The sequence below is a fragment of the Pinus tabuliformis genome, chromosome 6 (assembly GCF_031772625.1).
Source record: "Pinus tabuliformis cultivar Carrire ecotype Pingquan chromosome 6, CPIR1, whole genome shotgun sequence".
Taxonomy (NCBI): domain Eukaryota; kingdom Viridiplantae; phylum Streptophyta; class Pinopsida; order Pinales; family Pinaceae; genus Pinus; species Pinus tabuliformis.
The window spans coordinates 1,651,198,133-1,651,209,461 of record NC_142292.1 but is presented as its reverse complement, the minus strand read 5'-3'; the positions used below and the strand labels follow the sequence as shown (position 1 = coordinate 1,651,209,461).

The following is an 11,329-nucleotide window of genomic DNA, read 5'->3' as shown; positions in this document are numbered from 1 at the left end:
ACATGTGCTAGATAGTACAGAGACATGTAAAACAAGCTAAGATGTGCCAAGTGCTAAGGCATGCCAAGATGTACAAGGGTTCCAAGTCCCTGCCTCCTCTTCTTCCATATTTTATCCACTTATGACATTTCCTTTGCAATATTTGGTGCATTTACTAGTTATAGGTCAATTATAGGTTATAAATGTCTTTATAGTTTCACTTCTAATTGAGTATTAAACTGAACATATTGATTTTCTTATACAAAACTATTTTTCCCTCCACCCACTTTTCATAACTTCAATAACCATTAGGTAGGGACTTGCAGCATCGCTGTTTCTTTGCTTTTTCAGTAAAATATTGTTGAGACTTTAATTTATTGAAAGTTGTAGAATTTAAAATTTATGAAGTTTCAAGGTCTAATTTTTATAAGTATAATTCTTTAAAGGGTGCTAGCTCAATGGAAGAGCACCTGCTTTACAAGCAGGAGGTTGGTGGTTCGATTCCATCGTGCCCTGACATCCATATGGAATGGCGACGATCAATTTTTGGTAATGGAGGCTCTTTTGACCAGCACCAATCAGCTTTGGTGACATTTTTCAACCCTCACCAAAAATATGAAATGGTGACGGTCAACGAACGCCATCATATATACGCATCAATAGTGACGACCCTCAAAGGTCCATAACCATAAATCATTGTTGTTGATATGAAATGGTGACGGTCATTGTCCGTCATTATAGTCATTATTCATGACAGACCTTTAATGTCACCACAACACCTATACTTCTAGCAATGCAGCTTTTGGTGACGGTCAACGAACATCATCATACATATGCACCAATAGTGATGGCCTTAAAGATCCATCACAATAAATCATTGTTGTTCATATGAAACGGTGGCAATCACTATCCGTAATTATAATCAATATTCGTGACGGACCTTGAATGTCACCATAACACCTATACTTTTGGCGACGCCACCTTTGGTGACGTTCAGTTTTTGGTGACCGAGGCTATGGTCCGTCACCATTGCTCATATGCAATGGTGATGGTCAATATCTGTCATTATAAATCATTATTGGTGACGAACTTTGAATGTCACTACAACACCTATACTTTTGGTGATAGAGGCTATGGTCTGTCACCATTGCTTATATGAAATGGTGACAGTCACTATCCATCACTATAAATCATTATTAGTGATGGACTTTGTATGTCACTACAACACCTATACTTGTGGCGACTCCACCTTTGGTGATGTTCCATTTTTGGTGACGAATTATCTTTTGACCGTCACCAACGAGCTTATGGTGGCATTTTTTTCCCCTCACCAATGTACTTTTTTCTTGTAGTGAGTGCACTATCCCTTGACCAAGACTGCGCTGGTGCTAGAGAGTCAAATCAAGAGACATCTAAGCATAATGTTTTGACTAAAAACACTTGAAAATGACTAAAATAAGATCAATAAAGTCAAGCAAAGTCTACTAGGGTGTAGTATGATGAGGTTAAACTACCAGGAACGATATTTGTTCCCCAGTATGGTCGCCAATTTGTTATATGGAATTTGCATCTATGAATAAACACATTTTCCCTAGGTGGGTAGCTACACCTAAAACAACAGAAAGAAAGTAGTTTAACCTTTTCCTATAATAGATAGATGAGATGAAGGAACTTACTTGTAGTCTTTTGCTTCCTTGATCCCCTTTGAATCACTACCGTTGCTCCCACTTGAACTAAACCCACTCAATTGGTACCTATATCAATAGAAACAGAAACAACAAACGATCAAAGCATACATGATCTATCTACTATAAACCAATGGAATCGAAGACAATAAAAAACATAATCATCATAGATATGAACAATAATATGAGAAAAGGAATAAACTCTTTATTAATGTAGAAGGAAGAGTATCACCCAATACAGTTCGATCCAGTGCCACTCCTCCAGCTTCAGTCCAACCCTCACCACATCAAAAGCACACCATTCCGACAGAATAACATTGATTGACATGAACTCAATTCTCAAACCAAATTTCCTTACAAACTTCATATTCTAGCCCCCTTGATCACTATGATGAGTGCTCAATTTATAGGAAATGGAGGTGGTTTTGTCATAAATGAGGGTATTGAATGTCCTTCCAAACTTGGAGTTAGTTTCCATGGAGCAAGGGATGAGAGGATAGGAGGTTAATGGATCCTTAGCCTATCCAATTTCGAGCTCATAGGAGGAGATAAGAGATGGGATCCTTCTAGAATCATCTAGAGTCAAGGAATATTCCCAGAACCCTATGCAAATTTCACTCAATCTCGCCCAGTGCAGGTCAAAGAGGGCCTAAGTGCACTGCAGTGCAGGCCACAGTGGGCCTGCCTGCTCTGCAGCATAGTTACCCCTGACCAAGGCTACATTGGTGTCCCAAGGAGGCATTTCAGGAAGGCTTCAGGCCAAGAAACTTTCATATAAGGAAACATTCAATGAGTTGACTTGTCTAGGGCATGTAACAACTAAATTGGGGTTTTATGAGCCCTAAAAGTATTGATCTGAATGTCGGGAGTGATGTGCCCAAATAGACCTATAACAGGAAGTTCATCTCGAACTATGCACAGATAGTGAAACCAACGCAAGATATGATCAAGAAGAATGTAGCCTATAATTGGGACAAGAGGGAAAAGAATGCATTCACCTATATCAAACATGCTATATTAGAAGGGCTTGCACTTTACAGTCCAAATTTCAAAAAAGATTTCCTGTTATACATCTTCACCCTTGATAGATTGCTTGCTGTAATACTCACTCAGAAGGATGAGTTGAACGACGAACATCCCATCTCCTTCATGAGCGCAAGCATGTAGGGACCCAAAATCAATTACCCCACTGTTGACAAACAAGCATATGAGTATACAAGGTGGTGAAACAATTCAGACCCTAATTGCTGAAGAACCATTGCATAGTCTATGTTCCTCACCTAATAGTATGATCATTGCTTGTACAACAAGAGCTAGGTGAATGACATGTGAACTGGATGACGGGCTTTCAAGAGTATGATCTTTACATCAATACATTTCACATTATCAAGGTTCATGGTCTCTCCAAACTCACAGCTGAGGCAGTCCATGCATAGGAGGAAGAAGAAGAGCTCGCTGGTTGGGAGCATGAAATCAAAATGTATGATGTATAGCAAGCACCACCCACTGCATTCGGAAACTCTTGTTACGAATATGTGTGTCAGTACCTTGAGCATGGCACCATACCCTCTCACTTCTCCGTGAGACAGAAGAGGTCACTATGCCTCAAAGCTTTATCATATCAGTTGGTGCATGGAGTGCTTTACAAAAAGCATAGTAACAGAATCTTGCTCAGGTGCCTGAAGGCACATGATTCAAAAAAGGTCTTTCATGGTCTGCATGACGAACTAGCGGGGGGCCACTTATCCGAGCTAGTTTCTATAGGCCCACATTTTTCAAGGATGCACATGCCTACGCCCGCAAGTTCCTGACCTATCAGCGATGCACCAGCAAAACACGAAGGTCAGCAGCCCCACTGCACCCTGTTGTAGTGATCGAACCATTCCAACAATGGGGCCTGGACATCATTGGGGAAATTTTCCCACGTTTATCAAAACAACACTGCTACATTTTGACAACAACTAATTACTTCATGTGGTGGAAAAAAACAGTTCTACTCAAGCAAGTGAATGACCAGGAAGTCATCAACTTCCTCAAATAGAACATCATCTCACGCTTTGGCGTTTCGGTATCACTTTTATGAAACTTACTTTTCATCTTTGAAGCTTTATGATTTTGCATTGCAATATGGTATTGTTCTTAAACACTCATCTAACTATTACCCGCAAGGAAATGGTCTCACAAAATCCATGGAAAAAAACCTTATCCACATAATCAAAAAGACCATTTACTCTGAGCAGTGTAACTGGCACTCTACCTTGACGAATTCCCTATGGGATGACTGTGTAACACCCAAACCCTCTCTGAATAATTCGCCATACATCCTAATCTATGGGAAAGAAGCCATCCTACCAACCAACATCTATTTTTTTGCACTTTAGTTATTTCAGGAATCTCAAGGAAAGCCTTGTCTGTTAGTTCATCGTAGGATGGGTACACTTCACAAGCTACATGAAGAAAGGATGAAAGCAAAAGAAAATTTTACACTCCACCAGAACCGTATCAAGAGATGACTCGACAAGAAGTCTGTAGGGAATGCTAACTTCAATGTTGTTGACTTAGTCTTGAAATGGAACAAACCCCATGAATACAAAGGCAACCATATGAAGTTCTAGTCCCTATGGATTGGATCATACATTGTCCACGAGAAACTTGGCCCACACACATACCATTTGCAATCACTTGATGGGAGGATTGACAACCTTTTTGTCAATGGCCAAGATCTCAAACATTAGTTTCAGTAAGTCGGGGCCACACCCTGTGCCATGTACATAGTCAGTTTACTAATTTTTGTTTTTATTTTTTACTTTGCTTACCATTTTTGTTTTTTTTATTTAGTATCATTCTATTTTTGGTTTTGTAAAAATGTGTTGCCCTTTACTGAGTTCTAACTTTCGAATGAGTATGTGGCTGATATCTAAAGATTCTTGTGACACTACAACACTTGGCCAGTCCTGCGCCTGTCTTCTTTGTGCTTGGTTGTAACCTTTGGCCGATGAAGCCTTGATGGAAAATACAAGTCGTCTACAAGGGAATCTTGGGTCCAACCATGAACCTGTGTCCACACTGGGAAACCCCTTGCCTGCACTCATTCTTCTCCTCTATGTGTTCAAGCTCATCACACTAGTAGAAACAAAGAAGGGGAAAATCTAAATGAGGAAATCTATGTCAGAGGTCTTACATGCTTCTCTGAAGGAACAACCTCTTCTGCTCTAAATAAGTTAAGATCCCTCTTCTGCCCCAAAAATAAATAAGTTCCTATGCATTGTAAAGACAAAAGAAAAGAAAGGCTTCGTGCACAGAAAGGTGAAGCATGTAACTCCATCAGGATACTGACTAGGCTCGCAAGAAGTGGAGAAATGCGTGTTTTCCTGCATGACTCTTCCAAGGTACTTTCTAGGCCTACTAGCAGTGGAGAAACACTAGAGATGAAAACTTATATTCTAAAAAATTTTAACTCGCATGCCAAACTACCCTTCCCTATTTCGAAATATTGTGATCAAGCTAAAACTTGTTGTTTTTTTTGACTGAGTTGGCGAAAGGTGAACCATGTCTCCCCATGGGGTAAGTGGGGAAGCTGAAGTAACCTACACAACAATTCAATAATCCTTGAAAGACAAGGGCCTTGTGTTGTCAATGGACCAAAACAGATAAGCTGGAGCTCAACTAGTGTGTCACCAAGTGTTTAGCGGCTGCAACACCCTCCAAAATTTTGGCCTGCATCCAATTTTCGATCCTTCCTTGGCCTTTTTCCTTGATGTTTGCAATCTGATGAATTGAAACTGCACCGATTACACAAATCTGAAATTTAAACAATTAAAACCCCTGTTTACCAAACTATCAGACCCTGATCTCTTGCATGGATCCCAAACAAATTAAAATCCAGTTCAAACCTTATCGCATCCAAATTAAATGCTAACCAACACGTATCTTCTGGAGCGATATCCGTTGAATCTCGTCCCTTCATAATCAACGGCTATGATCGATCCGAAATTCAACTAGACTAAATCACTGTCCATAAAATATCGCGTCTGAAAGCTGGGTTAAACCATGTGCATCTTCCGATGTGATTACCATCAGATCTGACCCCTTCAAACAGATGGTCACTATTAACTGAGCTATTAACTTAGTTCTATAAATTATCACATCCAATTTTGGAATTAATGTCTGCGCTTGTCAACACAAGATGACCTTCGAATCACTTCAACGATCATGATTGATTTATCAATTAACTCAATTTTATAATTTTAGCGGGTTCGTTTCTTTTGTTAAAGTGTGTACACATTCACCAATGAACACTATCGATCTTCTCCCAAATAGATTGTCATTGATCCATCCTGTGATCAATGATGATTTGTCATTTCATTCAATCTTTGTCTGCTTTCGATCGAAAATCAACAAATTAAAGCCTTTGTCGAGGCGATCCTCAAACACCAAACTCCACTAAAGGTTTTAATTTCACACACAATTTCTTGTATTTAACAGAGGATTCAGCTTATGATTTAAGGAATCAACGAAACCAAATCACATAATAAAATATCACGCAGAAACAAGTTTTGAACACAAAACTCCTTTCATTCATATATATATATATATATATTCAAAACATGTCGTGCTCTGATCTATTCTCTCCACTACTCAGCTCACTCTAACACTGTCCCTCACTCTCTTCGTAAGCTTGCATTTATAAATTAATTACATAATTATGGATTATACTAAATCCATGATGTTTTCCATAATTTACTCAACTAATTCCTATTCGAGGATCTCGTAATCCCTAAGATCTCTACGATATCTACACATATCAATTATCCCTAATATTATCACATAGTTGAGAATATTTCACAACTAAAAACCTCACACATAGATTTCTCACTCAATCTATACAAGATTCCTAAACATATTTAAAAACATCACCCCCTAAATCAACCAAATGAACAATAATATTCTGAGCAGGATTCTCCTGCATCACAATCACTCGGGTTCATCCCGTGAGCCTGCGTTGAGTCTTTGCACCCTTCTCGCTTGACCGTTCACCAGACATCTTTTTGCATGTTGGTCACAATGTCATGATCGCAACCATGTTCTAGCTATGCACAGGGTCCCTCTTCGTGTGTACAAGTTTCATTTGCTATGTAAACATCTGTTGCAGTCACACACAAAGTTGTATGCATTGTCACGCAAGTGTTGTCACGGTCATTTAACGATCTATCACAAGTGTCGCGCTTGTCGCTCGCACCGTCGATCAGTCAGATTGAGTGTATGATGTCTTAATGGTTCGAGGCATCTTGTCATCGATTCATGTTGAATGTGTGTTTGAAAGGTCATACATGTACGAAGTCACTCATTCACACACTTAGTCATTTTTGTTGAAACAATGCTGACTGGAACACCCCCAACAACCGGACCTTCGTTGAGCTGCATTGTGTAGTTTCAACTCTGAGTGATCATGTACTACTACCCAGAATTACGCAGATCTTGAGGCTGCCTGTGAGGCAGTTTGCACTGCGCAATCCTGGAATCGACTCGACTGACTGTCACCAAGAATAGCGCAGAAGTTTCCCTGCAATCCATATCAACCTGCGCTGCTCACAATCACATTAACCAATACTCCAGCTGGTCAACCAGAGAATTTGACCAAGCAGTGACCCTAGGCTTCACTCCTCCAAAAAATTGTGCAAAAGCTGCAAAGCATGCCCACTTCCATTGACTGAAGAAACTGCGCAAACATGACAGACAGAAACCATGTGACCGTCATTGCACTACCCTAAAAAATTGCGCAGTTTTTCCAACAAGTCACCCAATCAGTCGGCCTACTGCTCGCCCAGAAAATTGTGTGGTTTTCATGAGCAGTCTCCCAGCTTCCCAGCATCTCGCTTAGCACAGAAACTGTGCAGGGTTTTCTAGCAGGCCATTCTCCCATCTTTGTGTAGTTTTTGTCAACAACATGCTGCTAGCTCCCCAGAAAAATTGCACAATTTTTTTAGCAACCTCCCACAGCCCACTGTCAGCTCCCTAGAAAAATTGTGCAGGTTTTGTTGCTAGTATCCATCTGCTGCTTGCACTGTCTCACTAAAAAAATTGTGCATATCTACCCTCCAGCAGAGCTAGATCCTGTGGACAATCACTGCTGATCTATATTGCCCATCTCAGCCTCCAAGTGACCTCTGCACAATTTTCATGAACAGTGCCTAGAGCTCTCATCCTAGCTTGAAATCTGCCTTGTGCAATTTCGGAGCCTTGTCCTCTCTCCCAGTCACCTGCATCCGAAATCGAATGAAAATGCATCATGGTAGACTAGGATATTTCTGGATTTTATGTCCTCTCATCATGAGTCATTGCAGAGACAAGTACATGGATGATACATGGTGCGACGACAAACGAGATGAACAAGGAGCACATGCAAGGAGATTTGTTCATGAACAAACGAACACATGAAGCATGCCAAAGTACAAGTGAAGGAGTGACATGCACATGCAATATCAAGAAAACACCAAGACCATAGAAGAATCTGCACACCTTGCCATGCGGAGGTGAAGCTATGATACATCAAGAGCACATCCATCACTCAACAACATTGCATCTTGACATGCACACCGCTAGCATCATGAACACACCAGCTATGTCGTGTCGATTCATGTCATGAGTCATCTCAACCACATCACTACTGTGGCCCACACTATTGTAATCAATGTAATGTAACATGGAATTCCAAGAGACCCACATGTAAATCGGAAGAGTCATGAAAGTCAAATGGTCAAGAGGGAAGTTGAACAGTCACAAGGGCCAGTTTTACCCTTGGCTATAAATAACTCTGATTTGTACATGCAAGAGACTTTTCACCTTGGCTCCTCCCACATAGCCTTGAGAGTTTGTAGTCTTTTATTTGAGGAGCGAGAAGTTTCTCCAACGCCCCACAATCAAGGATAGTGATGTATGGTGTATCGATGTGGCTTGCAACTTTCGCTTAATTTAGAAGCCTAATAATAGGCCAGCACATTTTCATCCATGTATTGTATTTGTTTGTAATACAATTCTTTGGACACTTGTAATGCGTGTTGCTTTAACCTATGTTAAAACAATTGAACTATTTTGGTTGTTATAATACATATGCTTACGAAAATTTGTTGTATAAGTTGTTAACATTGTCTCGCCCATGTGGGCTAACCTGCCAGAAAATCGACAGAATCATTCCCATAAACTTGTTATAACAACCTTTCCACTAGTGTGGATTACTCCACTGGGTTTTTTATGTGTTATCTTCACTGTGTGTTTGTGATTGCCGCATCCGTGTGGACTACTCTAATGGAAGATGCACATGTCCTGTTGTGTTGTGTGTCTCTGACAGAGTTGGTATTATTCCCTTTTGACTTTAGACTCACTTCTACCCTTTCCCTATGCGGTGAAAGAACCTTGACACAAGTAACACTAAGCACTCACCAGGCACGTGAACCTCATTTTTTGAAGACAAATCAGACCACTCTCATGTGTTGACAAGCAAGATCTAATGCAAACCTTTAAGATAATGGAAATTTGGCCATCATACCGAATGGAACTCCTACACCAAACGGTGTGAGGTCTAGTTTGGACTTCATACCGGGGAGATCCCCTAAATGTTGGTGGGTCTAGCACCGTCAACATTTTCCCATTCGATGAGTTCACACAATATATCCCATCTCTCTTCATCAGAGAAAGAAAATTTTAACAATTTCCTTATGACTCATCGACTTTAGTATATTTTTCAAAAGTGGGTTGTACTAGAAAAAAATGCTTAATTTCATGTTGTATGAATAATTCATAACTTAAACCTTCAATGAAGGCTTTCCCAGTAATAAATCCTCTGGTTTGGAAAATTTGGTCTTGTCCACTGCTATCTTATGTAGCTTATGTTGATATTCTTCAAGTGGGATCAATTTTCCACTTCTATCCTATAAAGATGGAAGTCCTTTCTGATGTAAAGCATTAAACTTCCTATGAAATTTCTTAATTTGAACCTCCAATTTTTTACACTTTTTCTCGAGCTGTAGCATTAAATGTCTGTATTTTTAAATCTTTCTGGCCTCCAAGAAAGCTTCAGTTCTATCTTCAATGTCAAATTCTTCAAGGTCATATTGTGTCTTGGAGTTTAAGACTTTCATTATCCTTGTATGATCTCCAGGTTTTTGGTCTACGTCCTTCTTTATTTATGTTACTACTTCTTGTGATCTCTGCAATAAGTCTTTCTCCTAAAAAATAATTTCAATTGAAGGCCATAAATTATTCACTGATACATTAATGTCTATCCAAATATTCTCTTTGGCCTAAGCAATGGTTTGTGAAATTAAGGATTCATTTTCGCAAACCTCTAATTGCTGAGTTAATTTATAATTTTTTTGAATCTTGACCAAATATGCATTATCAGATTTAATTTTGTGTTCCTCGATCTTTTGAAGCTGCATTTTTAGTTTTTCAATCTCTTGATCTTTCAGAGATAAGTCACCCATGGCTTTTGATAGTTTTTCTTCTGAGCCAGTAGACTTTGTTTCTACTGCGATGGTTGTTGTTGTATATGTCCCTACTGCGGAAGTATCTACTATAGAAGTAGTGGCTACAGGAATAACAACTGAAATGTTGAGTTGTTGCTCTATTTCTTTTAGGAGTGATTCCATATCAATTTCCATTTTTTAAATTTGAACATTCTGTTCAACTATCAATTTGAACATTTTTTCTTTATCCCTTTCTAGCTGACCAATTTCTTTTGCTTGTGGATGTTCAGTAGTAAGAAGCTTTAGTTTCTTATTCAATGCTTGAATGTTAGCATTCTTATTTTTTATCATTTATTCTGTCCCTTTAATATTACTAGGATCATATCCTAGCTTGATCACCAAATCTTCAAGATATTTGATTCTCGTATCTTTGGCCAAGTATGACATTCTCTCCATCTTCAATTGTGAATGAATATTATTCAGGGAAGCTTTTAATTTGGAAGTTTCCATTGTTGAACTTGCAAATGTGTAATATATCATTTCACCAGCCTTCTTATGCAAGTCAATCTAATCAATGGCATGAATTTCCTTGGTATCAAAAGCAAAAATGAAAGTTTTGTAATCTTCTGCACTCTTAGGAACTAGAATTTTTGGTTCTAAGAAAGCCAATTGAAATTGTCCCTTCTCAGTCTCAAGTGAAAATAGAATCTTATGTTGTGTAGTGGTGGCCTTCAATTCTTCATTCTTCCTTTTAATCTCTCTGTATCTAGCAAATTTGTTTTTTGTGTAGTATCATGGGACACAGAGGATATAGGGGATTATGTAATTTCTTCAACCTATGGAAAAGAAGTGGTGGGAAATCCTAACATCACCACTATGGTTTTAACTTATGAACTCTTATCTTTTGAAGACTATTGATTGGTGTTTGTATTCTTTCTCCCTTTGAAAATTGTAAAACCTATAGCTTGATTTTTTTATTCTGTAGGAGACAAACATTCTCTTGGTATTTTGGTTTCTTTTTCTTGTCGAACTGGTGTCTATGAAGATGTTTGACTAACAATATTTTCTTCAGCTTCCTGTCATGTATTACCTTGCCAATTTTCTTGATTTGCATACTACTCTATCTCTGGCCTAGTTGTATGTACATATGGAGTTGTTTTCTACTCAACTCACAACTTCAAAATAATCTGCAAGGAATTA

The 11,329-nt window shown here is 38.9% G+C and overlaps 1 non-coding gene across 1 annotated transcript; it reads left to right on the top strand.

Moving 5' to 3' along the window:
* Positions 1 to 423: 423 nt before the first annotated feature.
* On the top strand, positions 424 to 495 carry TRNAV-UAC (transfer RNA valine (anticodon UAC)). Its single transcript has one exon. It is a non-coding gene; the product is annotated as a tRNA-Val (tRNA).
* Positions 496 to 11,329: the final 10,834 nt, after the last annotated feature.